The 19302-nt window shown below is 34.8% G+C and overlaps 1 long non-coding RNA gene across 4 annotated transcripts in view; it reads right to left on the reverse strand.

The window, feature by feature from the left end:
- Positions 1-1680: 1680 nt before the first annotated feature.
- LOC140696381 (uncharacterized) overlaps positions 1681-19302 on the reverse strand; it is a 310247-nt gene continuing 292625 nt past the window's right edge. For 3 of the 4 annotated variants that reach the window (XR_012072630.1, XR_012072628.1, XR_012072631.1), the window contains 2 exons: positions 13945-14151; positions 1681-1794 (listed from right to left, as the gene is read on the reverse strand). This is a non-coding gene — a long non-coding RNA (uncharacterized lncRNA). The remainder of the gene's footprint in view (positions 1795-13944; positions 14152-19302) is intronic. The other variant, XR_012072629.1, reaches the window with a different exon arrangement.

A 19302-nucleotide genomic window follows, 5' to 3' on the forward strand; every position in this document is an offset into this window, starting at 1 on the left:
GGCACCAGACATTTCTCTTGCTGCATGTAGCTATGGACAGAAAGACTATTTATTTCAAGATTTGGAAGATGAAATAGTACCAAAACCTAGAAATTGATTTCAGAAAGCTGTCAGAACCCAGGGATGTGGGTAGAAAAAGGCATCGCCTGCATTTTAGGTTACAGCTTTCTGACACCTATAAGCATCTGACTTAGCAGACTTTTTTTTTAAGTGGTGCTTAAAAGTGTTGGTATGGAACGTAAGTAGATAATGCAAATATGTTACCGACCCCTGCCAATAGTTGCAATTATGCAAATTTTAAAACCTTCATCTTTTATAATTAGGTGTAGTGAGCTTATGTAGTTAAGTTCTCCACTGGCTAGCTCAAATTCCCTCATCTGTTGAGCAGCTTTCCTCCTAAAAATAATGCACTTCAAATAGACAAAAATATGCATTCTGCAAAGGAATGACAGAAATGTTTATGATGAAAAGGAAAGATATGACATCCTGAATAATTGTTAGTGACAAATTCCTTGTTTTTATAAAGAGTTGAGATTCTTTGACAGTAATTAAGCATATGTAGAATTGGTCATAAGAGTAATGATTTTTTAATTAATGTACTCAAACCTGCTAGAAATAAATGTTTTTTTTTTTGACTTGAGTGCTAGAAGGGAAGAAGGTTGCCTATAGTAAAATTTACATAGAATTGAAAATTATCCTTAATAGGTAGAAAATATGCCTTAGTGATTTCCTAACAGACACTTTAAGAATCTCATTATCCATACTACTGAGAATGTAGACTATATATACCGTTACCTGAATATCCCACAACCAAGGACATACAAAGTTTTCAGTAGAATTATACTTATGTTTTTTATCTCTATATTTAAAGTTTATATTTCATAGTTTAGTTTATATATAATTAAACATTTTAATATATATAGTATGTGTACACACACACACTAAACCTTTTGCTTAATTATAGAAAGACTCCAGAGTCATGTTGATATGTTTGTAATTAAACAGTTATACTGAATTGAGTAAGTTAGATTCTGAGGATTCTGTTTTTATTTCAGGGATAGGTCTAGTATCTTGGTGGATTACACTCTGAATAAATTATATATTCTATCTTTATTCTCTAATTTAATACCAGGCTATGTTTAAGGACATAGAGGTTATTTGACAAGAGGAAAAGGAAGGTACAAAAAGCCAATTCAAGCTTATTTTCCCTTAAATGAATCAGTCATTGAGACAGGGGAAGACAAGAAAGATACAGCTACTATGATTTTCTAGGGGGAAAAAGTATTCAATTGAAGGCATCCACAGACTTGTAGGCCATGAGACAATGTTGGTCAGTAGCTTTAGAAATAAGGATTGTAGTTTATTGTCTAAATGATCTTCCCCAAGCATTTTATCTACTAGCTCTCCAGAGATTAATGGAAGAAGACCCAATCTGGCTGGTGACTAAAGAAAAAAAAATAGTAATCAACTGTTAGTTCAAATAATGAAGACAGATAAAATAAAAAGGCTTGCTAAAGATAGATTTGATCCATTCCTATTTCCATTATTTCTAAAACAGTGAGTTCAAAATTTTTTTCTATTAAAATATCAGTAATTTTTACACATTTTAAAAATAGATGTAAAAAAAAAAACAGAAACCCCTCAATGCAGACTAATTGTAGTGTTTTATTAGAATGTGAATACCCTGGTTAGGTACCCTCTTTGACGACAAATTCTTTAAAATAACATGCTCTGTTTAGTTCTTCACTTAGATTCAGTACAGAATTCCTCTGTTCCCAGTATTCCTTTTCATTCCTTTGTAGTTAAAAAAAAAATACAATAATTTACAATACAGTGGGCAGAAAAATGATTAGTGAACAATAATTATTTTTAAAATTTTGCTACATATTTCAGTACTTCACTAATTTGAAAATAGGGCAAATTCACCGAGATTTACTTCTCTATGTAGTTTAGCACCAAGAAAATTTATCTTTAAACGAAACAAACACAAAACAGAAAAACGATCATCAACACAAGGTGGCACTATGGGCCAGTCTCTTAGGAGTAAGAGTCTAAGCATTTCTCACATCACTCCAAGGCCGATTTATATAATTCATCCTCTTAATTTTGTATCAGATTTTTTTCTTACAAATCTGGTAATTAAATGGGGAACAGTTTTCTTAATTTAAAGAAAAATGCCAATTTAGAGTCCACCAATGGGTATTTTTATAAAATTAAGGATCACAAATTAAACTTTTAGGTATCCCTAATGTACTGACAATGTTTATATTGTCTCCACTTTTCTCCAAAAGGGATACCATATATATTCTTATCTCCTGAATGGACTCCTTCTTTACACTGATATGGCCATATCCCTCTTCTCTTTTGCTTAGAATATAATTTGCTGCTTTAGTCCAAGATACACACAATCATAAGGATCATTTTACTTAATGGCCATCTTCATGTCACCACTATTTCTATAAAGTATTTTCTTTCAATCAGCATCTTCTGTGGACATCCCAATATGTATTAGTTTAAATATAAATTCTTAATTTGATATTCAGCTCTACCCCATCTTAATTTCAAGACACTGACATACGTGTGTACACATACACACACACACACACACACACACACTACTGCTCCTTTTTCTCTTCTTTCCAGCCAGATAGGTCCCATCATCTATCATTTAAAAACATAGGTGGGGGAGGTATAGCTCAAGTGGTAGAGCACATACTTAGCCTGCACAAGGTCCTGGGTTCAAACCCCAGTAACTCCATTAAAAAAAAAAACCTAATTACCTCCTCCAACCAAAAAAATAAAAATAGCACAAAAATTACATTAATTTCTGTTATTTGTAAGGTCCTTTTCCTAATGCTTGTGATATCTGTCCCCCTAGAACAATTTTTCATTGATTGGTATAAATCAATTTCTTTACTCTGCAAATCTCAAACTCCCAATTTATCCCCCCAAAATAAATAAACAAAATTTCTTCACAAGGTTTATCATCTTGAATTAGTCGAAATCTGTGTTCCTCCAGCACATAAGCCTACATTTTGTGGCACATTCATAAACACTATTCTTACATGAAATAGTCATAAAGTATTTAATAGAAGATCATTGTTTACAAAGCATGGTCTGCAGTTCGTGGCGGGCCTGTTTTTTTTCTTAAGAAAATCATGGCTTCATTATTTTGTGCTTTCCAATCATTTCAAGCATACGGTATAATACACATAGTACTTGACACAAATTCAGAGAATAAATATGTCAGCCCAATTCTTCTAGCTGAAAACTGTTAATAATGAAGAATACAGACACACACACAAGTACAAACATACATATATGCAAAAAAAATTTAATTGTGAAATAAGCATCTATTATAAATTAAAGTACACTTATTTAACGCAAGCTTCAAGAGTATATTTACAGGTAGAGTGCAAGACAACATTGTCATTTAACATTTATTGAGGTTCTTAATTATAAGCAATACTAAGCAGAATCCAGAATTAGATAATCTAGTGGAGCAAACTTCATTTCATTTCTGCTGTTCAATGAAGACAGCAGTTAAAGATAATAACAACTCCTGTTAAATATTTAAGATATTTAAGATTATGCTCACTTTTTGCATATCATAAACTGCATAATTAGCATGTAATACCACCAAAAGTTTTAGATATAAACTTTTAAGATGATAAAAAGTCAGATGTCTTTTTGCAGCGTTTCTTTTCAATATTTAATTACAGATACGTGTTAATGCCACATGCTGAAAACAATTTAGGGACATTTTTCACTCTCACAATCCATGAAACAATTTTATCTAAATGCTTCTTAGGCATCTTCAACATGGATTTCTTTTTTATCAAGTGAGTTGGATCCTGGTCATCTAGAAAGATTTCCTGGAAAGCTCTATATTTTCATACAGGTAGTTTGATAAAGAGAGTTTTTGAATCAATACTGATGCTGTCATTGGAACTTTTATACCAAAGTTATAACTTCCTATTTGTATAACATTAGGAAAGTTTCAGATTTCTCTTGTTGCTGTCATTATTTCTCTGTTTATTTTTTTTAGTAATGGATTTTTATCGTATGTGATCTCTGTAACAATCAGTCGCTATCTTGCCTTTTAAAATGGTCTGAAAAAGATTTATGTAAAATGGCATTTAATATAATTGGAAGGTTTCAGTCCCAAGGATAATAAGTAAATCTGTGTTTAACCCTTTTAAAAAGCAAAGAGATTATAGGCAACCTCTACCAACTAACACTGATGAATGATGGTTATTTCTGACTAATTTGCCTTCTCCAAACAAACTTAGGAAGAATACAATTATAAGTTGTGTTCTCTCTAAGAAAAAAAAAATTGGGGGAAAAAACTTTGTATTTGGACACATATGATCATATTCAACCAGTGGAACCACAATTTCTCAATTGTGTTATGACAATACATTCCAAACCAAATAGCATGCAACTTATGTTGACTGAGAATGGAATATAATATAATACTATGTATGTACTCTATTCATTTTCAGTAACCTGAAACCCTGAAAATAGGTGGGGTGATATATGTAGACAAAGAAGTGGCTGCTTGCTGAGCTACTACAGAGTTAGTGAAGCATAGGGATTCTGCACACTGACTCTAAAATCAGCCTGCCTAGATTTGAATTCTCATCTGTACCATTTACTGCTATGTGATCTTGGACAAACTGTTACCTTCTCTGTGCATCAGTAGTAATATCAGTGCCAATCTGAGTTGATGCCCTGAAGTACCTAGGTAGTGGCTAGTGCCTGGTATAGTGAGGGCTACAAAAATGTGTGTTCAGAAATGAGCAATGTAGTCTCTTCTGTTTACACAGAAAAAAATTGGTTCTTTTTCTTTTTAATCTGTATAGTAGAAAAGATGTCTATATTTGAAGCCTCTTAGAGAATGGGCCTCTTTGCTCTATATGCACTGTATTTCATCACTTTGTGTATTGTAGGTCTTGCCCTCTTTTCATGTCCTAATTTCTAAGACTTTTGCCCTATTCAGTCATGTGGCCATTTTTCTAGTGTGACTTTATGTTGACTTTGCTGTTTGGGGTGTTTGATCTTTTCCTGTTGCTATGTTTAATTCTAAGTTGCAAGTTTTTCACTTTAAATTTTAACACTCAGTTTTATTGAAAAAGTGAATCATGTGGGCATGTTTTGTGCTCTTTTAAGAAGTTAGTAAATATTAAGTTAAATGTTCTAAAACTGAGTTAAAGTATAATTCTGCTTCTGTTCAGCTTAGTCATTGAAATATTTTAAAATTTTGCTTAAACTAAATTCATTTAAAGGAAATTGTTAAATATAAAAAAATTAAATTCACTTTTCTCAGACTAAAGTTAATTTTAAGTATTTTCTAAAAATGTATTGTGGTACAAAATTCCTGCTTAAAATCCTTCATGCTCTAGTACATTCTAAAACTCATCTCATTTATTTTCCAAATAGTTAAAATGGTAGGATAGGTTTGAGCTGAAGAGAACAAAATATCTCAGAGCTATAAAAGTGGTTCAACACATCCTTGTTAAAATAAACTCAGCATATGGACAATGAATAATGTTTCTTTTCTTGATGTAACAAAAACATGAAGGGTTTTTCTTTTTTGTCTGTATTATAATTACTACTTTCCTGTTTAAACAAACAACTAATCAGGAAGATATGTACTTTAGACACTCAGATAAAAAAGCTCACCTTTGTTTAGTTCCATTATGATCTAGCATCCTTACTAACTAGCTTCTCAAAGCACTCCACAGTAACTCTCTATCTGCTATTTCCTGTTGTTCCTTTGTTCATGGTGTTGTATGGATTCCACAGATTTTTAAAAACAATGGCACTTTTGGTTTATTATCTGCCGACAAACATGCCTGTCAAACAACTAGAGAAACCAGTGACACTCTTCTCTGACATGCTTAGATTCAAATTGTTTGATATGGTTTATAACAAAGCCACTAAATATTCAATGTTGGATTACATTCGTAAATGGGCTATTAAAGTGACAGGAACAGTCAGTAAATAAAACCAATGAGTTAGTGATATCCAATCTTCCAGTTCTTTTTCAAGTAACTCAAACGTGTTTATTCTGTCTCTTATTACAGAGATGCTAAGAACTTTCTTTTATTCCATCCTAAGTAGCCAGGCTCCTAAAGCAAGAGAATTGCATCAGACAATAGACTGTTCTTCACCTGAGGTCAACTGGCCCTTTCAAGGCGCTGAGGCCACTGACGTGGCCTACAGCATATGAAACTACTGAACGGGAACTAGAGTGGCAGCAATGTGTCCCGAGTCTGCAGTAATGCAGCTGATTGGCCACTTTTATTACTTTGGTCTTTCTTTCTAGGCTCTGTCCTCAGATGGGCCAGTTTACCCACAGGGATGGATAGATGTCTAGCTAACAACTGTTCCTGTATCTGACTCATCATAATTAAACCCTTAATGGCAATCATGAAAATCTCCTTTCACTGGTTAGGTAATTGCAGACACAGAGAATAAAAGCTTAACTATAATTGTAGGCCTTGTTGTCAGCCGAATATTGAAATATGTTAGTATTGTGATTACTTAATGTCCCAATGCGGCTTGTAGCCAATGCTTAAAGTACAGTCTAGAAAACTGTAACAAAAAGCATAAACAAAGCTTAATTCTCTAACAGCACTTTAATTTTGCTTGTATGGAGAGTATATAAGCTTGGCTATTTGGAACTTAAGACATGGCGGAGGGTAGATTCCTATAGAAACTAAGTTTGAACTGAAAATGTTATAAAGCTCACCCATCTGGAAATAAAATCATCTGATTCTATATCCTAGCTCTTGCCTTTGGCAAGTAACTTTTATCATAGTCCATTTTGTTGCCTGTTAAGGAGTGTATCAATCAACCATTCCTGCTTAAGAAACACCCCACAACTCAGTGGCCTAAAACAGCCATCATTTATTCTTGTGCCTGCATCTGCCAAGTAATAGTACCATCTCCTGCCAACAGTTCACACTGAGAATGAAGTGTAAGGGTTGTGGCACAGGGATTCTGGCAAGCAAAGGACATTTCCAGATTCCTGGACTGTGATACTTGGACAATTAAATGTGGAAGGAAGTTACAGGAAAGTGGAGAGAGAACTGTGTCACTGCTGTACTCTTTCCTGTTGTAATATTATAGTAGAAGTTAATTGAGCTAAGAAAGAGGTGATAATAACAGACAATTTTAAAAACACTACACTTTTATCCTTTCTGTTAAATAGTCTACAGGCTTGTGGCAGAGCTGCAGGTTTCTTCATCTTCCAGGGAATACATCTAGAATACATTCCCCAGGGTCCACTGCAGTTGCTGCCGTCTATAATGATTTCTGGCAGTGGATTGTGAGTAGAGGTGATATGTATCACTTTTTGGACCAAGGCAGTTAAAAATGTGTGTGCTTTTAACTCACTCTCTCTTTCCCCATCCAGCTATTTAATGCACAAAGTCCTAGAAAATGATCGAGCCACGTAAGGCTTCTATTTCTGTGAAGTAGAGCTCTATTGCCAGCTATACTGGATTTTGATGTTTGGAGAAAAAAAACCTTTATTGATCTAAATACTAAGAATTTGGAGTTGCTTGTTATTGCCATTAACATAAGCTAACCCAAAGAGAAGATGATGCCAAGAGTGGGATGTTAATGTAAAATATCTAAAAATATTCAGCAATAGGCTTAGTGAGTGGAGGGCTTTGCTACTCTTTGGCAAAATATTGGTAAGACTGCTGACATGATACTTTGGAAGGTAGACCTTATGCTGTTGAGCAGATAGCTCTAGGAAAATTGGAAAGAAACACTGTATTAGTGTGTTAGATGACTGTTGGTGATTTTGGCAAAGTATCAAATGAAATAGATCAGCTATGGAAATAATTAGTTGGTTAACAAGTAGAAACGTAACTGAGCTGAGATCAGAAGTTCTGGAACTTGCTTCTAGGCAGTTAATAATAACAGATAGTATGAAAAACATTGAATAATGAAGACTTAGAGGTATTAACAGTTGAAGGCAGCCATTCAGCCACATGACAAAGATGAGGGTTTTGTTCTAGGTCAGAAAAAAGGGACACCAATACCAAAGGGGCAGATGAATCCCTTCCAGAGAGTAGCAAGAGCCTAGCTAAAACACTAACTTATCAGTTGCTAGGGTAAGTGACATGAAGCATGTCTGCCCATTGGGCACGGGAAGACCAGGAAACTTGCCTGTGTAGTTCATAGGTCCGCAGACGAGGAGCCACAACTGGACTGATGGAGGGGGCTATCCATCATGTGGATAGCCTAGGCTTAGCACTGGATGCAAAGACTGGATTGAGTGTTCTCTCTTGGAGAGTGGTGTGTGTGCTCTATATGTTGAGAAAGAGAGATAATTAATGTTCCATGGCTAGAATAGCTGACTGTGGCAGAGGTTGCTAGTTCTCACCACTGAATGTGTTCTCTCCTTCCTGGCACATCACTGGACTCTACTGTCCAAATTCCCTTGCAGTCACATAGAACCATACAACTGAGGCTGAAGAAAGAAAGGAAAAGTGGTATATCATCCCCAGGTTTAGGTGTGAAGAGTGAAAATGCCTTCTGCATCTTTTTCTCATCCATACTATTAAGTGCAGAGAAACATTAGGAGATGTTGGATCCATAGGAGGAAACCCTGAGTTTCTCAATGACAGCAAGGAACAAATCCACATTAAATGATGATATGGAGAGCAGCAAACTTTTAACTGATTGAGAAACCAAGAATCTGGTTTCTTTTGTTACAGTGGCTTGCACATCTTGCTTTAGTATTTATAAAGTATTACTTTTTTATTTTAGGTTGATATCTTTAAAATCATAAATGCGCTTTAAATTTTGGACTTAATTTTAACCAGGCCATTCACTTTAAATACATTTTGTAGCATCTCAGTTGTTACATTTATTTTGCAAATTTGTTTTTTTGTTTATTTATGACTCCCTTCCCATCATATTAATTTCTGCATACTGGAATTCTATGTAAGAGATCGTAGGAAAAGTGGGGTTATGTTATTAAAAACACAATGAATCAAAGCCAGGATTCTAGTTTTCTATGTATAGTGCACAGTGCCTTTCCACTTGAAACTAGGTGATCTATTTATATGGCAAGCATAATTTTCTAATGCATAATAATTTCCATCCATTTCTGTGGATCCATTTCTCTACCTAGAAAAAGAGTGTTAAAATGGAGGAAGAGTGATTGTTGAAGTAAGATAGTGTTGCTAAGTAGCCAGTGGGCACAAAATAATTATTTTTAATAATAACATCAGGTGTTCATTGCATTCACAATTTGGAATAGAATTCATTGATCATTTTAATGTCTTATCTAGTACAACCTCTTCATTATTCAAATAAAGAAACTGAGCCATAGAGCAGTGAATTAATTTTCCTAGGTTCACATAGGTAGAAAATCGGGAGTCAGACCTAGGAACCAGATCTCCTAATGCCTAACCCACTGTTCTTTCCATTACAACAAACTTCAGTCCACTATATAGTATAATCCAGAGAAACATCAATTTTGTGAGTTATGATATCTATTAAAGGATAATGTTATAATTTTCTTCTAAAATTAATGTATATATTTAATAAAAATCCAATAAAAATCCCAAAGGGGTGATTTTATATTTCATTGGAAAGATTAAATAAGTATTAATAGTTAGGATAATAGTAAAAAGGAAGACTAATGGTAGGGCATTTGCCATACAAGATTTTAAACTTTACTATAAAATTACACAATTAAAACAATGTGATGATAATATTAACAAATATCAGATTAATAAGATGGAATAAAATAGTCTAGAAACAGATTCTGAAAAGGAGTTGATTATTACAAGAGACGGCATTATAGATCAGATGAAATAAACAGTCTGTGACTGTCATCCACTTTTCATAAGTAAGTCTGACCAAGATCTAGATGCAACTTTTCTAAGTACTAGACTGCACTGAGGGGGAGAAAAACAACTTCTATAAAATCTAATGTTCAAAGCCTCTTTGTTTAGAAGTAGTGCAGGTTACACTCTTTGATTCTGTGAAAGGCTAGAGCAAACTTTGATTTTCCTAAAAAGTTCAGAATTTTCATGAGACGTTACCACAGATCCGTAAGTTCAAAAAACCCTCCTCCCCAACCTCCAGAAAAATTGCTAGGAAATAAACAATAAGCCCTATTTATTAGTCATTCTATAAATTTTTAAAAAAATTCTCTCTCACAACTACAATAGCCCAGAGAGAGGATTCATCCCTCATTTCCATAAGTCCTAAGACAATTAGACATACTAAGCTTACAAGAAAAAGAAAAAAAACATAGCAGAAATATCAATAGTCTTTAGAACATAATTGTCAATCTTGCATTTATTAAAATAACAAAAGTAAACAAACTGGATAAATATGTACTAGTATTTTTATTTAATATGCAAAATAAAGGGTTATTTGAAAACACTTCTTAGAAAAATCAAGAAAATGCAAAGCCAATAGGTGAATGGAGAAAGGATGTGAACAAGAAATTCACAAATGAGTAAATGTAAAGGTTCTAATATTTTACAGAATAGAATGTAGATTTTTACAAGATTTATAACAAACTGAAATATGTGTTGCAAGTTTTTTAAATGTTGAAAGATTTGACCCATTAATCTCATTTATGGAATCTATACCAAAGTAAAAATTTTTGAAAGGAAAAAAGATATACACACCTCACAGTATTATTGGTAAAACTGATGTTTTTAATTATTCAGATAGATATCAACCTGAATTAACCAACAAAATAAATTAAATAAATTGCAGTGGAGTATTATGTAACTCTTAAAAATGAGGATTGGAAAGAGTTTTTGATAATCTTTATTTGGTATGGAAATACCAAATAATATAATATTTATTTAGTATGGAAAATATGGAAAAATGATAATAGCACAAAGTGGAGAAATTATGTATCAATATCTCAATTCTGTAAAAGGATCTATTCATAAAAAAGAGCAGAAGAAAATACCTGCCAAATAGAAAAGAGCCAATATTGCTAAACACTGTAATTATGAGTGGGTGGCAATTTCTTTTTTTATGCTGTTTCAGATTTTCAAAATGCACTGTAATACTTCAGTGATCAGAAATATTTCTGCCTTCCCCCACGCAACTCTAAACATAAATATTATAAGGATTAAAATCTACTGGATTATGTAAAGATTGCCTGTAACTGTATTCTGCTGACCATCCTATTTTCAGTTATTAAGGAGGTATCACAAAATTTTACAACTGATTTTCTACTTTCATATTACTAAAAATCTTTAGATTAAACTTGCTTTTATAATTAAAATCCTTTCCTCTTTTTTTCCTAGTTGAACTCCAATTAAAATAGTGTTAATTATCATCCTCCTTACTGAAGTATAAAATTAGAATATTTTACTTATTTATATCAAACTGTTCATCTCAGAATACTCAATATTAATATCCTGTGGCAAGCAGTATTTAAATCCAGTTACAGCCATACAAGGGATATGAGACGTGTGTTTATCCAATCGCTGTTGGTCCCTTCAGTCTTTATCACATTGTTTCCAAGAGGTTAAGACAACTATATTGGCGTCTTATTCTTACTGCTCTTCCAATTTCCTCAGGTTAGAACGTTTATATACAAAACCTCTAAACTGCACTGACAATCCACACAGGAAGTCTTCCACTACAGACAACCAGAGGGTGGGCTGGAAGAGACAGAAGGAAATTTTCACACTGGTATTTACAGAACTTTTAATAACCAATATACCTTTAATAATATTTCTAAGACCTCTTGCATGACATTGGAAGCAATAAAAATTCCAAAGTCTAGAATAATTCACAGCTAAGTACAATCTCAAGGACAGCTATCTTTTATAAGATGTAATGTGGTTATTAAGATCATTTATATAAATTGAAGTTTTAAAATTGCATACTACAGAAAAAAATATTTGGTGAGATATCTGTCGGGCTGATGGAATGAAAAGATGTTCTCTTTTGCTAAGTTAAACAGAAGTAATATTTGTTCTTAATTGCAAGACTTTCCAGGGCTTTTAATAAGCTAATGGCCATCCTAAATCTTTCCCAAACTTAGCACATTATTCTCATTCTAAACCCTCCTTTTGAGAATTGCCTCAATATGTGTCACTCAGAAAACAGTTGGGAAATACCTATCCTGACAGTTTTTCTGCTACCACAAATCTATAACTTTTCTCAACAATATGATTACAAGTAATCTAAGCTAGAGATCATCTACACTCCACCTCCACCTAAAATGACTATATATATTGTGCTAGTGTTTCCTGTCTCCTAAGAACAGCCATATACTCGACATGGTTTATTGAGAAGATAAATGGGGAAATATGGAAGAGCAAAACAGATGCCTAACTTGGTTCACGGTGATGGAAACAACTTTCAGAATATACCCACAACTACAGCCAGGTTCCACGGAGAGCTAGATGATCACTTAGGGTGAAAACAGCTCTAGGGAGCCAAGCTGTCCCCTCAATACAAGTCACCCTCTCCTCCCTGCTTAAGTGTTGCACGTGATGCCAACTCAGTCATTCTGTCTGCATCTACAGCTCCTGCTGTCACTTACACGCTGACCCTCATTATTCTCCTCCCTATTGAGGCTTTTTCTTAACCCAGAGTCCTACATCCCCATAGTTTCTGCTTACTGCTTCTTTTCTGTGTATCTCTCAGCAACTTTACCCCACTATTGTCTTCAGCCTTTCTTTGAATGTCCCATTCAGACTTCACAAAAGAGATGAAAATCTGATTGGGTCTGTCAGTCTCATCCATTTTAAGGCAACCCAGTTGGTAAAAGTGCTCTCGCCAGGACGACATACACTCTGCTGACCAGACTGTATGTGGGTGCCTTTGTGTCCAGCACACACTCTGGGACCAATTGTATGTGGTAAAAGTGGTGATGTCACCTGCATAAGGAACCATTCTGAGGGAATGCGGGAGTAGCAGGGCCCTTGGAATCTCCAAGGAAAGGAAGGAATCTTCAAGGAAAACCATGAAACTGGCAGATGGCTTAGGGTGCACCCTTTGAGCATTGTTTACATCTTCTTTTGTGCTGCATTTAGTGCATCCTTAATAATTTTATATTTTTCATTTGTATATCCTTATGAGGACTTAGAAAATGTTCCTGCTTAAATTTGTATAGAGTATTGATAAATGCCTAAGGGAAGAATAAGCACAGTAGATGGACTCCTAATTGAAACTTCAGTAAAAAAAAAAAAAAGTGTAAAACTAATATAAGACATTTGCTGAAAAAGAAATTAAAGGTGTCTCTGAGGAAGATCCAGTTTAGTAAACAAATGTGAGCCATGAAATTGGATGATCAACCAGTTGCTTGAAATAATGCATTGATTAGGTATTCTTATTAATAAGGCAGGAGGTTTTATACCTCTAGTAGTACTTTTACTGCTGTGAATTGGAGACGTAGAAAGCCAGCTCTGGGACTCAGGAAGATCATTTGTTTCCTTAATCCTTACAGAAGAGTAGACCAGAGATGTTGAGGCTGAGAAGATGCATTACCCTCCAACACAGGACGTCAATAAGGCGCATGCACTGAAATGGGTTGGAAGCCATCTAAGGCCAAGAAAATGACAAGCAGGGAATGCAAAGAGCCTTGTGCTCTGTCATCAATAGTTTGAATGCTCCAGAAAGGTCAAGACCCATAAGATTAGCCCCTTCTTCTGTCACACAAAAATTGAAAGGCTGGTTTAAACTGTGCTTTTATAATAGCACTATAAAGTAAGGTCATTCTTCCATGTATGCCAATAAGAACATTCACATCTGCAACAATCTGTGCTATGGTAGGCCATAAAAGCAAAAGGAGGAGTACTTGGTCATATATATTCTTAGGGAACTCGAGTGCCCAGAGTCAGCAAGACAGGAAAGTCGCTGCATGAGCAAGAAAATGTCTTGAAACAGTGGTCGTGGCACTAGAATCATGTTAATTGAGTTACTTGCCTGGCTCATTTCGTACTATCGGTGGCAACATTTCCTCTCAGGGTGCTGGTGACTGTTAATGTGACTGACGGTGGTGAGCAGAGGAAGTGCTTCTCTCCTAGTGGCGCTAGAGGGACCTCTGTGGTGTTGGTGCTTACGGCTCTTTTTCTGAAGCCTGGCAGTTCCACACAGTCTCCGCCTCAAACTTAGTCCGCGCGCTGTACGGCCCTGATGTGAATTTAAAAAGTTAAAGATTCCTATCAGTCTGTCATCGTCACCAAACTAGATCAAATCCATATTCATGGAAAGTGAAACAAATAAATGTTAATGCAACTCTCAGTGATTATAATTCCAAATGCAACTATACCCTAGTTATCTAAATTTGGTAATTCGTTTATACATCAACCAATGGAGGAATGTACTTGGATAATGCTTCTCAGTATCAGGCTTATTTAAAATTATTCTATATTTGAGACAAATTTGACAGACTTTCAGTGCCTAAATTAACTAGCATCTTTTCAGAAGCCAAGCCTTCTTATGCGCAAACCTAGAAAGAAATATACAAAATATTCTTTCAAGGGCTGAGAAGGAGTTTTCTACAAACTTATTTAAGATGTAGTCTTTCATAATATCTTTAACTCATGACAGCTTATCTGAAATGGCTTCCACTTGACACATATCTAAGAAACATTTTAGGAGCCTGACAAGTTATTATTGTCATTATGTTCGGTCGTTGGAGTGAAGTTTGTAAAGAAAGCAGAAAGGTGACATTATCAAATTGTTTTCCAGATGACTCTTTATAAAGTGAGTTGGCAGCTTTAGCATAATTTGAGCTCAACAGGTATGAAGAACATAAAACAATCCAAAACAGGCAGCATTGTTCCCTGGGCTAACAGTCTTTTAAGAAAGTCAAAGCAGTTCTGAATGAATTGTAAGGAAAAAAAAAATCCTTCCAGTGATCAGAACACAGAGGGTTGTGGTTCACTGGCTCTGTCTCAAAGGATTCAGGAAACTGGGAGGAGCAACCGCTTTCCACACTCCACAGGCCACATGGAAGCTTGGCGAATGAAGAAAAATCCCTAGGGCTAGTGACTGGTCAATTCCGAATTGTAATTCAACTGTCTCTACAGTTGCCAGAGAAACCAACTTGGGAACTGTGGTAGCTTTTGAGACATGACTAAAGAATGACCATGGCTGGTTAGAATACAGTGCTAAGAACAGTGTTTGATCCATGTGCTGAACAGTACAAAACAGAGATTTCCTTGCATGGACCAACTGCTTATTAGTAAAAAGGGGAGCAGAAACCTGTGGGTATATGGACATACTGCTGCTTCCTCGTCCACAACTGACTATGTCTGGTGTTAAACTGAGAAACTGATACTTGAGACATGAATCTGCCACATTTCAAGGATATGACATCTACTGAGAACAAAAATGTGAAAACAAAACAATTCCACATAGCTGGTAAACACTTTGACAAATATGAAGACTTTCAATCATGTCAAACTGTTTTAAAAATGTCCACTTTGCTATCCCTCTCCAGATACTTAACGTTTCCTAACACAAGAATAGAATAAATACAGGAAAGAAATCAATAACTCTGCACATCGAAACTGTTCAAGCCTGCCATTGCAATCAAACTTTCTTCTTTTTCTCTGCAAAGAGCTCAGAGGTAGTTTCTCAGTTCAAGGATGAAACATTCTCACCGCTCCTTCTCTAAATATAAATATAGATAACAGAAACATTAATTTCCTGAGAATTTAGCTGAAGAATTGTTTTTAGTTATTTCTCAGCGGTGGCTTTCTGAGTAGATTGAATGATTTTCTTATAAATGACCTTGTCAGTAAAGCCCCTAATAATTGGTAACTTTTTAATACGTTGTAATTGGTAGAAAGGCCTTTCTCATGATTTAGTAAGAAATAACTTAATGTATACTTTTTAAAAAGGATTATTTTCCTTGAACTCTCATACTTATGAAAGCTGTTACATTAGCAGCCCTAGAGGCTGGGAACTTCCATTTAGCCGCAAAACCTGTATAGCAGGAAAAGCTTTTTTTTGAAGCCCTGGAAATGACAATAAAGAGACTATAATCTCCAATCCCAACTGATGTAGGCAGGAGGGTTTTAACAGATGCAGTTTGGGCAATAATTTAGGGTTTGGACAGGAATATATCAGTCCAGAACAAGGATCATCCATTAACTCATTTCCAAGAAGACTATCTAATTATCCTCTGGTACCAAAATATCTGAATAGACTTGGGGTCTCTTCCTCCAACCTGTTTCCCAAGTCACTGATGTTTTCCACATTCCTAATGTCTCCTACACTTTAAAAAGATTTCGTTAAAATCAAGCTGGGTTCTTTTTCTCTCTCTGTTGATTAGTGCTTCTTAGCACGGTATTCAGGGCCTTTATCCTCAGGCATCCTTGCTGTCATTGGACTGTTTCCTCTCAGGACACTCATGAATTCAGTGGCTGGCTCCAGAAGGCTGGAACTTCTGAAGACAATATTCATGGTTGGATGTCCTGAAATGGTTAGTCTTTCGAAAATAATTTCTTAATATTTATTGATTTCTAGCAGTGTCAAAAGGGGAAGCTGGAAATATCAGTAATTTGATTTTTGATGGGGAAAAAAAAGAATGCAATGTATAGAATCAAATTGTCAGTTTTTTCTGTCAATAACAGAGAATTTTTCTTTAGCTGATTTAAAATATCATTATTTCTGAATATTTATTATTCTGAAGAAATGGTTCATGAAATCATCTTTTAGCAAATTAATTAATGTAAGGGGGAAACAACTATTTACATTATTAGCTATATCCTGTAACTCCTTGATTCTCCTTCTGGGGTCATATATGGCATATAAAATTTGGAGGTCATAAGACATACCACATATTTTACTATTCATGAAAAATATAATACAGTGTGCTTGCTATTATCTTCATTAAGTTAAAGGTTTGAATGTTTTAATTTTCCTTTAAAATGTTCTTCACTGGAAATTATTTTTCCTGTGAGAAAACAATATGGAGATTTGTTGTTTGACTAAATATTTTTAATGGGCCCATTATATGACACTACATAGTCAGATTTCTCCAAGAAAATCCAATGCAATTGAGGAAAACATGTTGAATTGATTTACACTATTGTCAAAGTCTTATATGCGTATTTCAGGGAGAACTTACAATGATAATAATTATAAGTAGGACCTAAACAAAACACGTGTTTTAATGAATACTGAATCATAAATATTGAAAGGACACCCAAACACTAAAATTTAAGATGGTTATCCTTTCCCTAGAGTGACAATTACTGGAGGAAAAAAAAAAAAAACTCCCTTCCCTCCCTCCCATTTCTATTCAGGCTTACAGTCTGTATTTAAAACCTCAAAAGTTTAATTTTCTTATGACAAGAATAGAATATGTGTTCTGGAAAGTGACGGAAAGTATGGCTGGAGAAGCAGAGAGGACACACTACATTGTGTTAAGGAGCTCCTTTTACATATCATTAGCAGTTGTGAAATACTGTGCAAGGAAGTTACATACCCAAATTTCCGCTTTAGAAATATAATTCTCAAGTCAACATGGAAGACTGATTAGAATGAGAGGCCACAGGATGAAGTCCTAGTATAGATGATGGTACCATAATAATTATAGTCTAAACTAATCTAAGCAGGAGATGACGAAGGCCTGGAATAAAGAATCACCATGAAGAGAGAGTATTCCGAGAGATTTGAGAAGAGTCCCCAGACTTGATGATTCACAGATATAGGGTAGGAGTGAAAGGACAACTTGAGGTTAATCTCAGGTTTTGACCTGAGTGACTGGAAGCATGAGCCATGGAACATGGTGAAAGAACCAGTGAGGGAAGCAGACTCAGCTGGGGAATAAGCACTGTGATGGAGGTTTCAGTGTGAGGTACTAGTGCGATATCCAGATGATAGCTAATAAAATACATTGCATAAAACCTTCCTTCCTCATTAGCAAATGAGCACATTAATAGGGAGTGCTTTATTGAAATACCTCACCATGAGAGTCAATTTTCCTCTAGCTCAGTGCTGGGACATAGTAAGATCTCAACAAGGATTTGGAAAATGAATGAATGCATAAAGTAATGAATACATTTACTATGATATCTCCCACGTTGACTGCAATTATTTCTATGTGTCTATATCTCCCATTAGCTGTGAATTACTTGAGAAGATATCCTTATATCTCTAGAATTTATTAAGTGACCAGTGGATAAAATATATTTATTTAGTGCTTATTTGTTGACAGTTATGAATTAGTGAATTACTGAAGGAGTTAACTAGCCAGATTGTCTCCCAGAGTTTACTGTTTTGGTGAAGAGTATGCGAAGCAATTTGGGGAAGACATTATCTCTTTGCAGTTCCTGGGGTACATTTTTAGTGTGCTAAGACAGCCATAACAAAGAACCGAAAGATGGATAGCTTGAACAGTAGAAATTTATTTTCTCACAGTTACAGAGGCTAGAAGTTTGAGATGAAGATACTGGCAGCGTTGGTTTCTTTTGAGGCCTTTATCCTTTGCTTGTAGATGGCTGTCTTCTCCCTGGGGTTTCGCATGGTCTTTCCTCTGTATATATCTGTGTTTAAATATCCTTTTTTCCAAAGGACACCAGTTATATTGAATTAAGGCCCATTCCAATAACTTCATTTTTAATTACTTTTTTAAGACCCTATCTCCAAATATAGTCACATTCTGAAGTAGTGGGGTTTAGGACTTCGACATTGGTGCTGAATTGGGCCTTTCCAAAATCCCTATCAGGTAACACTTGGAATTCCTGGAGTCTATATGGCCTCTTAAGCCATTTAAAGACATCTTGAGTTCCAGACGTTATCAAACATTATCAAACAATCTGACTTGTAATCATCTTACTGTTTATATCCTTAAAATTCCCTAGTTCCTTACTGTTCTATCAGGATATTATTCAATTGGAGAATATAATATAATTCATTAAGATTACTATGTTAATTTCTAATACTTTTCCAAGTACAAATTGAAAGTACCTAAAGACAAAAAATGTGTATTGTGAGGAATGTGTATTCTAATATTTTGGAAATTCAAAAATATGAGAATACTCTAGATTCTTCAAAGAATCAGTATAACTATTAGATTTGTTTTCTGTTTTTCAATAAGGAAAGAATTCATATTTTTAAAAACAATAAGCATAGATTAATTAGTAATACTTCTGTAAATCAGTGTTCTCATGTTAATGATGAAACATGATATAAGGACCAAGTATTTATTCTGAAGAACTCATCCCATTTGTTTAATGTTGACCTCAGGGCGAACATTTCTAGTTAAGTTGAAGTTTCAGATGCAGAGCTATTGTACTGACTCTAAGACAAAGGTGAGGCATGAGG

Source organism: Vicugna pacos, chromosome 5 (genome assembly GCF_048564905.1).
Source record: "Vicugna pacos chromosome 5, VicPac4, whole genome shotgun sequence".
Classification (NCBI taxonomy): domain Eukaryota; kingdom Metazoa; phylum Chordata; class Mammalia; order Artiodactyla; family Camelidae; genus Vicugna; species Vicugna pacos.